The sequence below is a fragment of the Mercenaria mercenaria genome, chromosome 1 (genome assembly GCF_021730395.1).
Source record: "Mercenaria mercenaria strain notata chromosome 1, MADL_Memer_1, whole genome shotgun sequence".
Classification (NCBI taxonomy): Eukaryota; Metazoa; Mollusca; class Bivalvia; order Venerida; family Veneridae; genus Mercenaria; species Mercenaria mercenaria.
Genome location: NC_069361.1, coordinates 20,445,325 through 20,466,888, shown reverse-complemented (window position 1 = coordinate 20,466,888; position 21,564 = coordinate 20,445,325). Strand labels below are relative to the sequence as shown.

Sequence of the window (21,564 nt, the reverse complement as noted above, 5' to 3'; positions counted from 1 at the left end):
GGTCATTGTAAAACCATTTCCTGACGATAACTTGAGAACACTTGGGCCTAGGATCACGAAACTTCAGATGACCATTATTGATTTTGAGGTCAGTGTGTCAAAGGTCAAGGTCACATTGACCCAGAACAGTAGAACATTTTTGCCAAATAACTAGAGAATGCATTGACGTAGATCACATTTGATACGGAGGTCACTTATGACTGTTAAATGGCCAATATTATTTCATTTGAGGTCAGTATATCAAACGTCCAGTGCACAGTGACCAAATAATTTCTGTTCCTTGTGCAGTTACTGAATGCATCAAGGAGGGCATTTCGTGTTCTACGAGCTAATATTTTCCTTGCTTCTTCCGGTTTAAACATTATATTGAAGGACCTTAATCCGGTCTTTTAAAATCAGTAAGTTGATTTAATAAGATTTTTTATTCCGCTGAGATCCCTATGATATCTGTGATAACCTATGATAATCTGTGTTATCAATGTAAAAGGAATGAAATGCTGGGCAAAATAATTTTCCTGATGATTTGCTAAACATGTTTATGTTTAAGAAATATGTTGACATTAAAAACCCAGTTATCATAACTTTTTCAAGAACACATCAAATTTAATACCTAATAAAAAACAAAGACAATTATCAAACAGGGAATGCCACGTACCAAAAACGCAGCCTCCCCAAAACGAAACCCACAGCACGCAGATGTGCACACCACACACACAAACACACACTCGCACACACACACGCACACACACACACTCGCACACAAAGACCTTGTAATGAACATAAAGTGAATTTATAAACTAACTTTAACTGTAAGTCCATAAGTTTTAAAGAATTCATAATTCAGACTAGCATATCATATGTAGGTTTATTATTTTGATGTAAAACGTTTTTACATTTAATATAAATTCATTAAAATATATTTCAGTTTTAATTTTATTTCTTATCCATTTTAACTATACTGTGGGTCTGATTTAAGTCATTGTACTTTTGTCAATTTTGATAAAACGTAATAAATATTTTGAATTCTTAATAAAACATCCTCTTGATCTAATAATTTAAGAGGTAATTACTTTAAAATACATGCAGTATCCGAGGTATATATACGTTTGGAAATAATGATAAAAATGCTATCAGAATCATTATTTTTCAAAAGTAATTGTTAACCAATAATAAACTGAATGATTTTAAGATATGTAAAACATTCATCTGATAAGGATAATACAAGTAGTTTTTATTCTGAAATATTTTAAACCCATGTCCATTATAAGCATCATTAAATTATATCAAATCATTTTGCAGGTTATATTTTGTTAGCTCTTTATTGAGAAAAAAACACTGTTTTTGTCCACCTTTTTTTGTAAATACGTTGATAATAACAGCTATTTATATTGCAGATAACATGTACCTATCAATTAGATGTTTACACAGAAAAACAATTCCAGTAAGTACATGCATATAAATAGACTTTTCAGTTCACACATTTATTGCCGTCACAATGCTTATTCTTAAATTGGATGTCATGTGCAGTATAAAAAACCCGTGAAAGCTTTAATTTTATATGTATATAAATTGTACAGCAAATTGTATTTAGACAATATACTCGTGAATTATTTCAGATGTAATGCCATACAGAAGTGGTGTGGGTCGCGGTGTTGCGACAATGTGATCTTTGATACGTATCTCATGTGGTATGTCTGTAGATTTTATTTTCGACAAAGTGTGGTTCTTAAATTTCGCAAAGATTTCTTTAGGAGGGAAACCTCCATTTTTTTCCAAACTTACTATGAACATGAGAAAAAAAAGAATAACTAGACAGTAGGAAACCGAATGGTCAAAAGCTATTTTTTTTTCGATATTCTGTTTGAATAAGTGTCGACAAAACCTTATTTCACTGTCTATGAAACACATTTCGTTTAGAAAGCTAGAACAAATAAGAAAAAAGTTTGCTATGATATGAATGTGACAAAATAGCTAATACCATCTGCTGTGTCTTGAAATATGAATTAAAAACATGTATTTCAGAGGTGGAGTAGCACTACTTCTTTTGGTACTTGTTATCAGTGGAGCATGCTGGTATATCATGCATGGACGTAAAAGGAACAGAGGTACCTGTGCTTTTAAAAAACGTGCTCTGTAATATATTAACCTAAAATACTTCCCATGTTCATTGATATTTTGAAACCTTAAATCAATATAATGATTATTATATACATTGACCGAAACCGGGGCTTTATTTACATCCAGTAATAGATTGACAAATACGGTTGCATAACGATTGCATTACCATTGAATATGTTTTTGCTAGATCTTACTTCAGCTTTTACCAACGTCACGAATAATTTCATTGTTGAAATAAATGGTTTGATACCTCAGAAATCCTTGGTTCACAAAAGCAACGCGTGAGCAACATGCTTTCAGCAAATCAAAACCCTAAGGAGTGTGTTGTAACCGTCCAAGTTGACGATGTTGGAAAGAGTAAGAGTACCAAGACCTCTGTTTTACCAAGGAACTTCTCGAGCATCTCGTTCACAGAATCGCTGTTCAAAATACCAAACAGCAAAATAGAGAAATGCATTGCTGGTTCCCATGATCAGCAACCACTGCTTGATGATTCCCACTGGGATGGGAAACCCGCGAATGTGACTTCCGAAAGTCCCATGCATGCATAAAATTTACACGTGTGTGACATATTTTTCTGTTGAAACGTTTACATTATGCAGTGCTACAAGTATGTATAAATGTTGTACTAAACTTTATTATTATTATTCCACCATATTCATTCAGTGTTGTGTTGTTCGCCTTTTTCAACATTTTGACCTTATGTATGATAAAATAGGACACTCTTCATTCAATACCTTTGTTCGAACGACGCATCTCGAATATAGATGTTATTCGGGTGTATAAACGTTACATAGCTAAATCCCCAGCTAAAAATGATAATTGCAAAATAGTGGATTCAAACAGTTTTCAAGTTCTTTGTTTTGCATGTCATTTATCCTTATTTTCATGGCACAGTCTTGTTGAAATCATTTAGTGTGTCTTTGCCTGTCGGTTTTTATGATATATTGGCATTTCAAAATTTAAATTGGACACAGCTTCAATCTGGGAACTTATTTGAGCTAGTTTTACAGCGAGTGTCTTTGACTGAAACTATTCATCATCACTCTTTTTCATCTTTCATCAGTACTGAGAACGTTTTCATCGAGATATTAAATACATTTAAAAAGGTCAATCTTTTAAATAAGTTCCATTTTATATAAAGCATAGGTGGTGGGTTATCTAGCGCGATTATGCCTAGGACTGAACTGAGGTAAAATACGCTATGTCAAGAAGAGTATGTATTACTAAATGGTCTTGTTTATTTTTTTATGGTTGAAAAACATTATTACATATGTACAATATATTGAGTTTATAATATGTGACATAAGAAATGTCAGCTACATTCTGAACATTCTGAGTTGTTTCGGTTTACACTCATTTGATATATATGTAATGTATTATATATTAGATTTATGACTAGGCATTTGGGATGAAGATAGAATTTAAAAATCCGATAGAAAGTCAGGATGTGTTATGTCATAAGTTTAAAACTTGCCAATTAGTCTAGTTTGTTATTTATTCATTTGTATTTGAGATGTCATGTGTTTGTAGTAAAAGATAAATGATGCATCGCAAAAACATATTAACTTTAGTACGCTTTAATATACTAGAATTTAATTAAATGGTTGTGTATGTGTTGTGTGATCATTCAGCAAATTACAGACGAAAACACTATAACATAAGTGCCCTATTTTAGATAGTAATGAAGAGAACTCATAAGGGTCAGACCAGTTGTGAAATAATGAAAATACTGTTTTGAGTGATATCAATACAGATTTATCATTTGCTGCTATGTGTCAGAAAGCGTTCAAAAAGCAAAACTTTACTATTCTAATATTACCCTCATGTGTTGGATCTAAAAAGATATATATACTTTTTTGTTCCTCATTTCGATATGTGACACTACCTTATACGAGTGCTTTACAAATGAAAATAGAACCATTGTTGAATATATAGATAATTAACATCAATTGATATTGCAATGAAACTTCTCAGAGAAAATGATTTTGAATAACCCTCAAACCAGTTTCAACACATCCTGTTAATTTTGTAAGAGTGTCTTATTACTACTAAACTGTCACTCTATATCATTCATTTGTTTTACGTTAGCAAACAAAACATGTAATATTCTTTGTCTGAAGACAAATAAACATTGGTTCGCAATTATCATTTATTGTTATTTTTCATGATTAGATATCTCTTCCAAATAAGAAAGTATTCTTAAAAGACTCCGCATAATATTTTCTGTACACATTGTTTTAAGAAACTAGTCATTCGAAACTTTACGCAGATCAACCTTATTATGTCACTCTATTCAACATATAGATAGATAAATGAACAAGAGCACCACCTGCGGGTGTCATCGCTTGTCTGCAAGTGCTGGACAATATGCAAGACAAGAGCTATGGTTCTTGGCCTTCTTACTCAATTAATAAATTTGTTTCAATGCTATAGTAGGTATTCAAGAAAGTGAGCTTAAACAACAAACAACCAAGAAGTACTGATTTTCTAAATTCAAATGGTGTATAATGCTGACAAATTCAATAGAGAGCTATTGTTCTTGGCCTACTTATTAATCTTATGATAATAAACATCTATAGTTCTTATAGAATTCAAGTTACGTGGACCGTTGTAAAAAAAAATGAAAGTACAGAAAGGCTATCAGCCTACATACTCATCTAATGATTTGTTTGTCTGTTTTGGGTTACCTTTGCAGTTACTTGTGGAGAACAGGTTTCTAATGGTACAGGATCCAGGAGCACTGGTTAGGTTAATACTGAAACAGCCGTTAAAACAGCCGTTTTTCAACAGTATGTCAGTTTCTCTCAATCCTCTAATAAATATTCTACACGTCATACCCCCCTGCTGACCATAATACAGGCGTAATTATACTAGGTTTAACATTTTTACAGAATGATATTGCATACAAACGTACTAATCATTAGGGACTGCATGTTTGCCAATGATATTACGCATATCCTTATTTTCATTTTCGATTTTGTACCGCTGCAAAATTCTAGGAAAGACAGGTAATCATCTACCTGGTTAAATTAAGTTGAGGCACTTAAGTAAACAATCTTTATAGTGAGACGTATAAAGGAGATTTAGTCGTACTTTATTGAAACGGTTATGAATAGAAACGCTGTAAAATTTCAGAAATCAGAAGTTGTATTATTTCATATTAAAAGACCCAACTGGAAATAAGTTGAAAAACATTAATGGGTTATCCTGTGTCATATAGATGTCTCTAAACACATTAAGCTTTTAACTAGATTGAACCCTTTTTATGTGACAATATTTGTATCAACAACTATGTGACCTTTGTGATAATTAACTACCTGTGATATTTTTGTGATTACCACGACTTATTTATTCACAAATAAATCTTATCTTATCTTATTTTGGTTGTTTTATCCTACTTTTTGTTTACTCTGCTAAGTAACCGTTTGTAAAGCTTGACAAAGCTTACACAACATCTGTGATTTGAATTAAGAAATAATTTATAGCAAAAGCGTGCTTTAACACTATCTATGCACGATGGGTGGTTATACGTCGGGCGTAATAATTTCACGAGAGCGCAGCCCGAGAGAAATTATTTGAACGACGTATATACCACCCGAGTGTGTAAAAAGTGTTAAAGCACGCTTGTGCTATAAATTATTTCGATTCTAATATCCCCTAATCTCAAACACTAGATAAAATATAGAAGCGCTCTTTCTTGGTCACAACAAAAAATTTGACGTCACCGCACGTTAACGTGACGTCATTCTAGCGTAAGAGTGTTTTAACAGAGACAAGCATATTAGAATGTAGCGGACATGCTTTTGATTTAAAAAAAAAACAGATTGAATTTTGAAAATGAGATGGTGTAGAATCCGAGTTCCCAACATAATACATCAATTTCGACGTCAAGCTTAAGCTACTGGGAAAAAACTTATTATAGCAACCTTATGTTTAACTTATTATTTTAGACCCGCAGTGAGCCTTCTTTATTTTTACTTTACCGGTTTCCCGTGACTGTGTGTGATCTTTATATAACTACCGAAACCAAAAGTTTTGATTAGTTTGTGTTTTACGAGTTAAATGATAACACAGAAGTTTTACTTTATCAAATTGCAAATAAAAAGTTAAAGAACTTAAGGAAATAAGGAACAGTGTTTGAAAACAAATAAATATACATCATCTGTTCATATATAATGTTTGCTATGAGAGGAATATGTGAAACATCTGGTTTAGATTTTATAATTATTAGTATCAACACATATTCTACAATGATAATCACAACAAAGAACACCCTCTTTTCATCATTGTGTGTGTCAAAATATTACTCTGCATTGAACAAGTACTACTGGCATGTTTTAAAACTGAACATTCATCATTAATGATGTGTATTTGATGATCGACAGAAAGAAAATTTGATTCAACGAAAGCAGCGCTTCTAATTCAACAACAGCGGAGGATGTCCATTCAAAGAGTCATCGGGCCATATGTAAGAGATTTTTTGTAAACATCATAGTGTGCAAAGATAATTCAACCTATGTATTTGTACTATACTGCTAGTTATTAAGTGATATCATAATGGCCTATCTATTAGGCAGAGAACAATCATATTTGCCTGACGTCAGAGGCGTAATAAAAAGGTTATTATGAAATCATAAAATTATTGGCAGTTTTATAAAATGACATGCAATATGTATTATTTTATGTGAATCACAAACGTGATTGACTGTATTTCCGTATGAACGGAAAAAACTTCTTTGATTTGTCGTCATGACTACTTTTCATAAAGGCACTAAACAAATGAATTAAAACTAACCTCACAGTTTGACTGTTATACAAAACATTGCTGCAATCGGGTACTCACACACAATCAAGGAAATCCTATATCTAAAACATACATCTGTATTCGTCCCTTTGAGTTAAAGATGCAGTCTTATGTTCGGCAAAGTAGTGTTATTCAGCGAAAATGAATGACATAAATAAAATATTTTGAAGAATATATATGGCCGCTATATTTCAAGATTACCGAAATCTACAGGGCTATAAAGACGTGGTGTTTGACGCACAATCGATTTTAATAACTGCAAAGAGTAAATAAAATGCTAGATCTGTTCTTTTTTTTTACTAGGAAACTCCTCGAGAGCTTCTTACATTGAGCTAAATTAGAGTCAGAAAAAAGAGCACAAGTGTTTCTTAATTTTTAAAATGACGTCTAAAAGAGAAAAATAACTGGAATGCAAGGGTTCTATTTTAGGCGAGTTTTTCTTTCAGTCAGTCAAAAGACTCGAATATCATATCAGGCAAGTTTTCTCATAATTGCCGAGTTTCACTGTCGAATTTAGGATGTAGTATACCTTGACACCAGGGTAGATTCAAATTACTAGTAATTGAACTACAGCAAATTATTGTATTTCGTGTAATTTGATGTTTTTAGCTGCTACAATCTCAATTTTTTTTCTCTCTGTCGCTTCTTGTACAATTTAGGTATTACAAATCATACTGCCCAATATTGTTTTGAAAATGGCCGTAATTAGTAAACTCGCATATTCCCAATAACATCAGGTACCATCATCGAATATTTACATTCCTTATGAGATTTCAACATAAGTAGCTTAAAACTATTGAACATTATTCAAAACGAAAGACTCATAAAATATTTTGGAAAATTATTGCTGTTCAAAAATAGCTTAAATAAAGATATGCTCAGAATTACGTACTTACAAGAAAAAGGCCATTCATTTTGTGCAGTAACTGACACGTGACGTCATGACGTCGATGACGTCATTTTAACGCAACAATGTTTAATAGCGTTTATACGAAAATTTATTCATTATTTGAGCATCATTACACAATTAAACATTAGAACGGAGACAGGTTAATGAATTTATTTCAGCAGAATGAATTTACAGTCACATTTAGATTGTCGTAAGCGTTGATGTAAATCCGCACGTCAGGTATACACAAATACGCATGTTAAGTTACACGACCTCCTTAATATCGGCTGGGTGGTCGATATAATATCTAAATACACATACATAATGTCTAATATCATACAGTTATAATTATAATAATTAAAAACAAAGCCAACAAAGGGTTATATATTTTTTAAGCATTATACTTTTTTTCTTGTACAGAATACTTCTTTTGTATTCGTTTACCACAAAAAGAAACGGCTTTTGTTTTCAAATAAGGTTTTAGCTTAATGTCATGTCTTACTACATATAACTGTATTTTTACAGTCAAGATTTCGCTTGATTTTTAGCGTTAGTCCGACCCACTACCATGCCTTTTGTTAAAATTTGATATTAGGATTCATGTTTTTTGACAATTTGCAACGAGAATAAAACTTGTTCTCCTTACATTTTCTATATAAACTTGCTTTTTATTGATAAATCAGTATTCATTATTTACAAAAAAATGTGTTTGCATATTCATTGGATGTGATAAAAAATGTTTGTTGAGACAATAAAAATGACATTTAGAAGAGAATTTAAACGAATAAGAAAGATATAACGCTAATATTGGAATTTCAGTACAGCTTAACTAAGTCTTTGACAATCTGATTTCTACGGACATGTAAACTACATAACATTTTTTGTCATAACTTTACCATTAAACGTCCATGATTCCTATGTCTGCAGTTTTGATCTTTAAGCATAATTACATGTGCGGTTGGCATGTTAGTCGCTTTTACCCAGTTAATTCTCTTTAATATTTCAGACAATGACAACACTTTTATTTTTTTTTTCTTCTTCGTATATATTGTTTATTGCTCTATGTCCAAAAAGATGTCAAATGTATGGTGTTCAAATGTATCTATTGTCCAAAGAAGAAAATCGTTTCTGCTATTAATCATAGACAAACAACACTGTATCTCAAACTGAAATAGTGTTTCATCTAAATTATGCTCTCTAATCGAGAAACTTAAATGAATATCCGTTGCAATAGTAAATTTTGTGAGTCGAGGTCGGGCGAAAATCATACATTAAGGTGGTTATCACAATTTTCTAAGACGGGTTCACGCCGGATACCACTCTTTGGCTTTGACGAAGGCGTTTTCACGATATTGCTATTAATCCTTAAATGGCTTTGCACAGACAAAGAATATAATTGGAACAATTATCATATATAACAAATAAATGTTTAATGTACTCCTTTATATTTATAGATAAAAACAACATTGGGTGCCAATGTCGACAGTAGGTTAGTGCAAACGTCAAGTTAATAATTTTGCATTTTGTATCTTAACCTGAAATAGCCCGCCCGCTTAGCTCAATAGGGAGAGCGCAGATCTACGGATCTTGGGGTCGTTAGTTCGAGCCCAGGGCGAGGCGTATGTTCTCCGAGACAATCTTGTAAAATGCATTGTGTCTGAAATCCATCGTCCTCCACCTCTGATTCATGCGGGGAAGTTGGCAGTTACTTGCGGATAACAGGTTTGCACTGGTACAGAATCCAAGAACACTGGTTAGGTTAACAGTCTGCCGTTACAAAACTGAAATACTGTTGAAAAAAAACAGCGTTAAACCCAAAACAAACAAACTGAAATAACGTTTTTTGTCTAAATTATGCTCTCCAGTCGAGAAACCTAAATGATTATCCATTTTGACATTTATTTTTTTACTTTTTTTACGTTTTTACAGTAGATAAGTAAGTGAAGAGTTTGTGCGTCCACGATTAAAATTTAGCGTAAGAGTCGTACGGTTTGACTGTCTTAAATTTAACTTGTCTTTATATATAACTGATGCGTAAAATTAGTTGTAGAAGTAATCATAATTATGAGCTATCTATTGTTTTTAATCGTCGTTTGAATTTCTTTGCCTTGTTTTTGTTACATTTCTATTTCAAACCTGGGCGAGTGGCTTCAGGTCGCTGGCTTGAAATCATCTCTTGCTACACATCGATGTGTGTAGCAGCTTTTGGAGCATACAAGTCTTCATATGAGGAAGCCATCAAACAGGCTTACAGTAGGGTAGGTCAGTGGTTCTACCCATGTACCGGAGCGTAACGGAATAATGCCCAGAGGGGTCTTCCTCTACTATGAAAAGCTGGAAAGTAGATATATGATCTATAATTGTGTAGACGTTTAACCCAGCCAAAGAAAAAAAAGAAAGAAAAGAAAATGCTGTCCCTAAATCGCCCGTCAACCTTGCTAGATTTTTAATAATTTGACAATCAAATATCTGGTAATCAATGAAGCAACGTTGTATAGTCATTACAATAATATCTATCTCGTACCAGGAGTTGTAATTCGTGTGGAGCACTTTTATTTCCCCGCCCACAAACCACGATTTTTGTTAACCCAAACAAGAAACAACGGTACTGAAGAAATAACTGTACGGAATTTCGAAATCACGATGATGAAAGTCGAAACCAGATGGTAATATACGAAACTAAGTGCTATAATGAAAACAAGAAACAAAAATGCCTAGAGACATTATTGTGCGTTTTTAATGTCGTGCTTCTGACTTCATCATCGTGATTTCCACTTTGAGCTTTCATTGTTGTAGTTTAAAATGACGAAGTAACGACAGTTAAATCACTAGGGAAAGTCGCGTTAGCATGATTGTATTTTGTTGAAATAGAATTGTCTTTTGACAATCGTCTTTTTTAATGTCATGATGTACGTTACCTACTGACGTCTAGTACTATTGTCTGTTGGATAAAAATGGAGACAGTCAGAGCCGAGAAAATTACTAGCTAAGATTACAGAATTTGAGTAAGATGTAAAACAACATTAAAACTGGAATATGTAATTAAACTAAAGTTCAAATCGAAGTGGTGTCAAAGCAAGTCCGTCAATATGGGCGGGCCCAATTTGGTTATCACCTTATTGTCGCGATAAAACAAGAGCTGTCACTAATGGTGATAAATGCCCCCGCAGCGCCTTGACCTTTGACCTTGTGACCTTGCCCTTTAACCTGGTGACACCAAAGTCAATAGGGGTCGTGTACTCAATAAGTAATATCCGCATGTGAAGTTTGAATGTCCTGGGTGCAGTGGTTCGCGAGTAAAGTGCCTTCATGCAAAAAGTTAACATTGGCCCCTGTGACCTTGATCTTTGACCTGGTGACTCCACAGTCCATAGGGGTCATGTAATTAATACGTACTATCAGCATGTGAAGTTTGAAGGTCCTGGGTGCAGTGGTTCGCGAGTAAATTGCCTTCATGCAAAAAGTTATCATTGGCCCCTGTTACCTTGAACTTTGACCAGGTGACCCCAAAGTCAGTAGGGGTCGTGTACTCAATAAGTACTATCAGCATGTGAAGTTTGAAGGTCCTGGGTGCAGTGGTTCACGAGTAAAGTGCCTTCATGCAAAAAGTAAACATTGGCCCCTGAGAACAATATCAAGCACGTGTTTTCGGGCAGTTTCCAAAGTAATTGCATGATAAAAAATGATGATAACCCTTTGATTATAAATATCATAACTATTTACGTACATCTTAACGAAAAGCTTATATTTTGACGGACTGGCATGCTGGTATGTAGTGGGAAGTTAGCGGGATATTTTCTCAAAGTTTATATTCTAAAGTATATTTAAGTTCAAGCAACGGTCGATCTTATAAGTCAGTTACAGCTTGGTTTTGTGCCTGTTTGATCATGTCAGATATGCAGCGTATTTATTTTCAAAGCCATCTTTTAAATTTATTTTTATCAGTTAATTTCTTAGTTGATCAAATTACTAAATATGTATGTTGTTTTCTACATATCACTAAACAGATTAGAAACCTGTAAAAGTTTGAAGCAAAATAGACTGCTCTTGTATTGTCAGCCTATTAATTATTGCCTAGAGCAAAAGTAAATGAAATGCTTAGCCTGATTTCAACAACTTAAAGCAGAACATGTTGAAAATTCTATTATTTTTTTATCAGTGCAAAATGTAAAACTAAGAGTCTAAAATGTCATGAAAGCATTTTTGGTGGAAGACCATTGTATGCTCTTTATTATGATCTTACCAAAGCCTTACCAACATTAACCAGAAGGAAGTAAATAAATATTTTTTAAACTTAACAAACCTCTCATGAATGCATTTAATACATGTATGAATTGTCCCATTGTAATTAAAAACTGGTTTGTCACGATGCTGTCTTAATTGAGTTAATATCCTGCTGAGAAGAGGTAGTAATAAGAATGATGATACATGTTATGAATTGATGTTGGGACTTTAAAATGAATAACTTATATTTTGTGCATTAACTTACATCTTTTTGCAATTGTTTGGGGCACCTTTTAACTAAATCAAGATACACTAGAGTAAGGCAGAACCTTGTTAGTTTTAATGATAAATATTTTTACATCTTTTTCTTTCAGACAAGATGTTTGGATGAAAACAAAGGAGAAGAATATCTGTAAGTTGTTTTTTTGTTTCAAATACGAAAAGCTAACATTAATTAAGAATGATTAAACATTATCAAGCATGTTTCTGATAATTTTCTTGCATACATGTTTTTCGTTTAGATCTTTAAAATTTGGTATATTCTTGTTGTCTTTGTATAATTCGTTTTTCGTTTCTTAAATAAAATTATATTTCTTATCTTAGGTGCTCGCTCGCAGAGTACTGTTGCGAAGACGGATGCTGTGACGATAATCCGTTGGATAATAAAATATTGTGAGTAACAGTAGCATTACATCTGAGAAAAAAATATGTTTGACATTAAAATACACATTTATCAAAATATTAATCTGCAATAGTCAGCACCAGGTCATTTATCTCCTTTTATTGATGTTTCAAGTGATTAAATACAATACTTTTATATGAAATTTATGATATATTTTTGTCATCATTGAAAATTATTGAAAAATTGATCTGCTCTGTAATGAAATATTTAAAATGAAATTAAATGAAATAAGGGTATTAATTCCATTCCAGTTTGGGAGGGGCACTTTGTATACTGGTGTGCACATCAGTTCTGCTACTGTGGTGCTACTACAGTAATCGCAAGAAACAAGGAACAAAATCAGTGTATAACCGAAAAAGTGCAATGTTTATAAAATTACGGTCAAGCAGAGAAGGGGGGTTTGTCAATGGAAGAAAGATCCCAAAAGAAACAGGGAACCCCCAGGAATTAGAAGATCCAAAGCCAACTATTTTCAAAGCAAACAAGGCGAAAAGTCATTTTGCTTTTTCCATTGATAATTGGAAAAAAAAAAACGTTCAAAAGGAAAAATAAAAACCACGTGTACAAAAAAATTGACAAATTTTTAAAAGGGAAAAATACCAACGAAGTACCATCTGAAATGCACTATACCGTTATTTTTCTTTTACTTTGAATGATTTCTTTGAGCGTGACTAAAACCCAATTTATTGGTGTTAAAATTCCCTCTTTTGAAAATTTTTGGTAACAGTTACAACCCTTTTTTAAAAATGCATTTTTTTGCTGATATCTAAAATGTTTTAATTTTTACATCTCATATATTTCAGGCACTTTAGTCCCACATAGCTAACTTAAAAAACATTTAAATTTTCATTTTAGTATTTAGAAACATGTTTTTTTAAAAACAGTTAACCTCTTTTGACCTTTTGACCCTTGGTCGGGGATGGCAACCCGGACAATTTAAAACCCACGGGTTTTAAACCCATAAAAACCGACTAAAAATTTTTAAAAAATTTAAAAAAACACATATAAATAGATGAGTTTACAAAAAAAAAATATATGTTTGAAAGAAAAAAAATTTATGAAAATATAAACCCCCATTATGTTACAAAAAAAAACGGGAGGCAATGATAAAAGCAAAATGTAAATCTTGCAAAAAAAACAAATAAAAAATTGTTAAAAAAAAAAAGGGGGTAAATTAGATACCCATAAAGCAATGTTACCTTTGTTCCCAAAAAACGGGGACTTACCACCCCGGGTTTAAAAATTGGGCCCGGGGAAACCCCCCTAGAAAGGACCCCCTTTTAACGAACTAGATGCTTTGTATGAATCATGATTTTTGCAGACGGGGATAAGTAAAAGTGAATGTGATAAACAAATGTTTTCCAATTTAAAAGAACTAAGTCAAAAACTTTTGGAAAAAAATTGAAAAATTTAGTTGAAAACCAGCTTTAAAAAAGAAATCAAACTTGGTCCGGCAAAAATCAAAAAAGGGAAAAAGGGGTAAGCAAACTTTTTACCCCCCGAAATAAATTGGAGTGATAAATTAGAGAAGATTCAAAAACCAATTTAAACAAAATTTTCAAAACAAAGGGTAAAGTTAATGACATTGATGATATTGGGGGTCAGCTGATTTTTTAAAATGCAAGCTTTTAAATCAATAAGGAGAAAAGTTTCAGTATATATGTTTGGTTTATTCCTTTAAAAAGTAAAACCGGAGAATCGTTACAGAACTTTGAAAAAAAAATTTTTAAAAGGGCGATTCCCAAAAATTTTGGGATGGATGAAGGAAAAAATTTTTAATAAAAAGTTGGAACATTTTGAATAAAAAAGAAAATATGTATCAAATTTTAAATGAAGGCAAAGCTGTAGTAAATTGAAGATTCAATAGAACTTTTAAAAAGAATAAGGGGGAAATATTTACAGAAAATAATACTTATACTTATTAGAATTTGCGGATATGGTTGATAAAATAACAAAAAAAAAAATTTCTGTATAAAATGACCTAACCGAAGTAGTAAAAACTTAAATAAAGGTACTGTTTTCTTTTAATTTTTATAGTAATTAAAGAACCAAAGGTAAAGCAAAATTTAAAATTGGTGAGGGGTTCGTTAAGTAACTTAAAAAACATTTTTAAAAAGGAAACACCAAACTGGGGCAGAGGAATATTATAAATTTTTAAAAATAATTCAAACCCCGAACTACCTTTTAAAGATTTAAATATGAAAAATTCAAGGTTTTATTTTATGAAAAAGACTTTTACCTACTACACAAAAGGTTTTTTTTGAATAAAAAAGTTATTAGGGGCGAGCTATAAGAAAAAAAGCTTTTGTAAAAAAGGAAAGTTTCATAAAAATTTTAAAAGTTGGGCCGTTAGTGAATTTGGAAGAAATTTAATTTAGAAAAAAAAGTTTAATTATATAAATGAGTAATAAAAAAAATTTAAATTTTTAAAATAATGGAATAAAACAATCGATCAAATTTAAAATTCCTTAAAATAAAAGGTGCTTCAAAAGTTAAAGTTTTTCGGAAGAGTAAGTACTGGGTTATATATTTAAACAGGTTTTCTTTGGTTTTCAGGCATTACACTTGTCCAGCATTCCTTATTTGTAGCAGTTGCGGCCGGATCCGAATTACCCTATTTTTAACAGACTAAAAAAATTGGCGACAAGAAATTTTTTTAAAAGACATCAACAAATTTAAAACAACTTAAACAAAACACGAATTGGAAAAGTAAATAAAGGAAAAAATAAAAGGTTTTTCAAGAATTTTTACAATAATTAGAAAAACAGGAAGAAAAAAAAAATTTTTCACACCTTTGAAATGCATAGAAAGGGAAATTTAAACTTAAAACGGATATAAAAATAAAAAAAAAGAAGGCTGTATTAAAGGATAATAAAGTTATTAAAAATTTTAAAGTTTTTTTTATAATTTTTATAAATAGAAAAAAATTTTATCAGTTGAAGGGAAATTGCACAGGAAAAAGACGTTTTTAGATTTTAAAGAATTAATCCTAATTTTAATATAATTCCAACCCTGCCCAATGCAAAAAGGTTTTGGACTTGTTAAAATTTATATAACCTTTTTTAACTGTGCTCAAGAAACCTTCCAAATATTTTCCTTTAGCTAACAACTTTAAATGTCTATAAAAAGTTTTTCTTTGTAAACGTTTGTGGTTTTTGCCCTTTAAAGTTGTTATTTAAAACAGTAACGTTTTTAAAAACAACATCACGAAAAGGGTTTTTAAAGACCCCCCGGGGGCAATTTAAATTTTTCTTTAAATGACAATTATAAACCCAAAGGAAAAAAACCCCAAATTTATGGATTTTGTTTATGTTTTTAAACCCACCAGAATTTTTTTAAAAGACTCCAAAAAAGAAACAACGGAAGGAAAAAAAAAAATTGGTTTTTGATTTTTTTTAGAAAAACTAAAAAATTCACGAAAATGGTTTAAACAGAATGTTCAAGAAGGTTTTAAAATTTTACATTTGATCAATTTAAAAAAAATGACTTTTAAATTTATTAAAAAGATATAGAAATATAAAAAATTTTCAAAACAATATAATTTCATAGGGGCGTTTTTAAAAAATTTTTTTCTAAATAATTTAATTAATGGTTAAAAGAAAGGTAATGAATGATTAGCCAAAATTTTCTAGATTTTGGAGAAAAATGAAACCAGATAAAATTAAAATAAAAAAAAGTTCTTAAAAGAAAAAATGTTATTTAAAACAAAAAATTTAAACAAATAGTTAGTTTAAAAATTCAAAAATTTTTAGTCCTTATCTTTTAAAAATAATTTATTTGAAAAAGAAATGTGGTTGCTATAACTGAAGAGAAAAATGCTGAAGATATGTGACTGTCCAGACAATTAATATTCGAAACAATCCTAAAAAATGCTTATTGTACCGACTGTGATATAATGAAGAAAAAACATTAAAAGCAATTATGCAGCGTCTAAAGACTTGGTTTAATTCTGGGTTTATAACAAAGTGCTGCAAAGCGTGAAAACGAGTAAAATGTGGATATCAAAAACAACTGGGAAAAAGATATAAGTTTAAATATTTTAATTCTTGTAAAGATAATTTAAAACTTTATTTATTTCATTATTTTTTGATTATTTTTTTATTCTTTTTGCTTTAACGATTTTATTTTCTAAAAATAATTATAGATGGAACTTCTAGATCTACAAACGATATTATATGAAAATGTGAATAAAATACTATAGGACAAGATTCCCAAGAAATCAATTAATTTAAACGATAAACGACTCTTATGAATACTTAAATTGAACTTAAAACTTTAAAAGGTATAAAAATAATCGTTGTTTACAAATTAAGTTTTGCAAAAATGGATAAAACTGATACAAATATATAAATCAGCATATTTTCAATCAAGGGCTTTAGAAATTATTAACACAAATGATAAACAAAATTTACATCAAGCGTTTGATGAAAATAAATAAATAGAATTGGTAATTGGTATTTCTGAGGAAGCGGTGGAGAATAGATTCAGTTGATGCTCATTATATAATTAGCTATAAGTATATGTCCTTTGGCTGTTCAAGTTATTTAGAATTACCAAACCATTACAACATCCAATGAAAGGATTTAATGAATATAAAGATGACGATAACGAAAGTTTTAGATGGTGTCATTTAGCTTATAAAAAAAAAATTCCTGTTAAAGAAAATCCTCATAGAGTTTAAAATATAAAAAACAATCAAAGATCTTGATTATCCTGGAATTAAATTTCTGTAGCATTAACTCAAATACTAAAATTGAAGTTTTAAATGATATATCATTAATAATATTTTGGATATGACGAACTACGGGGAATTTATCCATTGTTAATATCAAAATATCAATACGAAGACGACTGTGATATGTTATTAAATACTAAAGATAAGATAAATGGCGACTGGAAATCACCAGAGACCCAAGTCCAACATTATGTTTCGGATAAAGACTTAATAGATTAATGTTTAACAAACAAAACATGCAAACTAAAAAACACTCTGTAAAGCTGTGCTGCACATTTTTCTCACGAAAGAATAATTAAATGAACACTACAAATTGTTTAGTATTAATGGTACCCAAGGTGTAAAATGCCAAGGGGGAAGTAAAGTAAATTTAAAAAAATTATCATAAAGGTTTAGCAGTTACTTTTGTATTTCTGCTGATTCTTGATTCAATAACTAAAAAAGTTTTAATGCTTTACATCAACTGAATCTTCATTTTATGACCCATATCAAAATTCATATAGAATTGTGGTTTCGGTTATAGGTGTTTGTTGTAATGATAACAGTTATACTAAACACCCAGAATTTAGAGGCCCTAAGAAGCAGGTTTAAAAGTTTATTGAAAAAATGCAGAGAAGAGGATATTGTAAAGAAATATCTTAAAGAACATTTTAACAAGGATTTGAGAAGTTCTAAAAAGATGAATGGCGAATTTAAAAAACAAAAGTTTTGGTCATATCTGTGAAAAAGAATATAAGGGGAAAAGAAAATCCTGTCGGGATCATTGTCATATATACAGGAAAATTCAGAGGAAAGTGCTACTCAGAAAATGTACTATTAATTGTAGACTAAAACACACAAAATTCATGTTATTTTTTTTTTTTTTTTTCTTATAATTTAAGAGGTTATGAGGGTAGTTTATTATGCAGCAAATAGGAAAATTCAAAAAAAGAAATTAATGTTATCCTAACAAATATGGAACAGATATATTGCTTTATGATTTCGACTTGATCTTTATTGATTCATTCCCAATTTAGTGTCTCATCATTGGATAACCTAGTAAAAAAATATTCCAAATTTTAAATATTATCGCAAGAATTCTGTTACTAGAATATTAAAACAAAGGTGTTTATACATTATGAATTACAGGGATTCATTTAAAAAATTCAAAGAAACAAAATTACCTTTAAGAAGATTTTATCAATTTTAATGAAACCACAATATTGCAACGAATATGAGCTGCTAAAAATATCTGGAAAAATTTAAAATAAAAACAATGGGCGAATATCAAGATTATTAATCTGAAAAAACCTGTAGTATTACTTTTAGTGATGTATCAGAAAATTTTAGTAAATTATGTTTTAGAGTACTACAAATTAGGATCCTTGTCATTATTTCAGTTGCCATGGTTTAGATGGGATGCAATGTTAAAATGACTGGAATAAATTAGATTTTAAAACTGATATTTGATATGTTCTTTAAATTGAAAGGACTGAGATGAGAAAAGCATATTTCAAACAGATAAGTAAAGCAAACAAATAAATATATGAAAGATTTGATCTAAACTGGACAGCAAATACATTATGCACCAGATGCAAAAATCTTTCGTTGGGCTGTGTCAACCTTTGCTTGGAAAACTTTTATCAATTATATTGAAACCCAATCAAGAACAACCTTGCCCAGGTCAAAGTAATTTATGGTAGATGTGGATCTTGAATATCCCAAAGGAATTAAATAAAACCACAAACGATTATCTTTAGTCCGAAAAAATTAAAATACCAGACGGAAGGCTTCCAATTATAGTAAAAAATAATAAAACAAATTTGAAATAGGAAAACGTTAATGTAAAAAATAATTAGTTCAAATAATGAACACAAAAAATTATGTCGTTAATTCTAAAAATCTAGAACTATATACACAATTAGGGTTAAAGTAACAAAATACACAAACTATTAACTTTTGACGACGTCCTGGTTAAAAAAGTATATGATTTTATACTCAAAAAGATCTAAGCAAAAAATTATTTTGAAAAAGCTTTTTTAGGTAATGATCAATTCTGTATCGGTAAGCGATGGAGAATTTAGCAAGAGGGTTAATATTAAAATTAACTCATTGATGAAAACCTTTTATTAAAATATATAGCAAAACTTTATTTGTTAAGTTACGCAGTTTACCAAGCATTTGTTTGGAATTCATAGAATAAAGAAAGTTTGTTATTAAACAGAACTTGTAATTGTTGAAAGTGCATTTTAGATTTATTTTTTATTTTTTATTTTGATATCAAATAACTATTTAATGTTGGATTTTCTTATAATTACATTAAGGAAAGTACGAGTGTAATTGTAATTTACTATTCACTGAATGATTCATTATATTATGAAATAAAAAAATAAAAACAAACCCCCCAATAAACCAAAGATGCATATGAGGGATTGTTCATGAGGACAAAGATTTATTTGATAATAGTGATTACGATAACAACTCCAAAATTTTATTGACATAATAAAAAGTAATGGACCAATTCAAGATGAAGCTGCGGCATTCCCATTGTTGAATTTGTCGGATTAGAAAGTTAAAATGCTATTAATATTTATTAGAAAACGAAGTTAACGTTAAAAACTGTAAGGAATTAAAAAATTTGTTGTTAAGAGAACAATTAGTTCATACAAATAACAAAGATACATTGTTTAATTCAACCAAACTATCACACCTTTAAGTTATTCGCTTGATAAACACAATCTTTCAGTTATGTTATAAAGAAACATCTTTATCATGTTATGACGATAAAGGTTTCTATTCTTGATAATGGTATTCTATTAGCTTATTCTTAATTAACCTCTTAAATTAATTTTAAATTAATTCTTAAATTTAATTCTTTAATTAATCTTTATTATAGAACCATAATTGTTAACTGGATATTGATTAAACGTTAAGAATTAATTATAAAATAAATCATTTATTTTAATTTTATTAAGATAATTAATAGAAATAGATTCATTTTTTCTGTTACTTTTTTAATCTTCATATTGAAGAATTACATTTCTTTATTTTTAAGTTATAATTTAGCTTCTCCTTTATTACCACTTACAATGCTCAACAGATACTAAGATGCAATAAAATTAATTTTACATTATTACCATTTTGTACTCTAAACCAGGATAGCAATTACAGTTTTCCATTGAAATATCACTATCCGGTATCTTGTGTATAAACATGTTTAAAAACATGGAGGTTTTTTTTAATTGTTTTATTTTATTTACTTTTTATTTATATTATAACTATTCCATTATATAATTATTCAGATGAATTAAAACACACAGTTTTAATAAGTTTATAATTAAAACCGGAAGAAAAATTTACATGTCCTTATAGGTAAAAATATTTTATAATAGTTTGTTCATTTCTGTTTTACATATTAATTTTTAGTTTTTATACCATAAATCATAAAATGGTTATTTTTACATCTTGTAACATTTTAATGCAAAAACCATCACAACATAATATCCGCCAAGCATATTGTTTTGTCTTGATATTGAATTGTTGTATTTTACATTTGGTATATACTATTACTTCATTCGGCGGGAGGCAGTCCCACTGGATCGACATAACAAGATTTTCAGAAAACCTTGGTTTTATCGAAGTACATATTATTTAAGTAAAACCCAATTGGTTCAGGTCAGCAGGTCATTAAATTGATTATTCACATCGTCCTTTATTATAATTTTAGCAAATTATTCTATTAAATTACCAACCTAAAGTTTTAATTTTAATTGTTTTACCATACCATACCCGATAAGCAATTGGTTTGTTTATAATTTTTTTTTACTATAGGAATTCGTTGTAAGGTTTTTCTGCGAATCAAATCTGTAGGACAAAACCTTTGGTTCCTGGGGAATTTATCCTTTCCACCCTGACCTGTCCCTTACCATAACAAAGATGTAATCAAAGGTATCCCTAGACTAGCAGCCAACATACCTAAAAGCCGCATTATTGTTTTTATTTTTTGTTAATTTCATCACTCCAGGATCTACTAGTTTGCTTTCTTTGATTAGAGTAAGATTTGCGTGATATAATATTCTATTATATTAGTAAGAACTATCCATTCCCACATAAACTTATAAACTCCAGAA

General features: G+C 30.3%; 1 pseudogene; it reads left to right on the top strand.

The window, feature by feature from the left end:
* The first annotated feature begins 6,193 nt into the window (after nucleotides 1-6,193).
* The window catches only part of LOC123544769 (tryptophan--tRNA ligase, cytoplasmic-like), a 49,581-nt pseudogene continuing 34,210 nt past the window's right edge, over nucleotides 6,194-21,564 (top strand).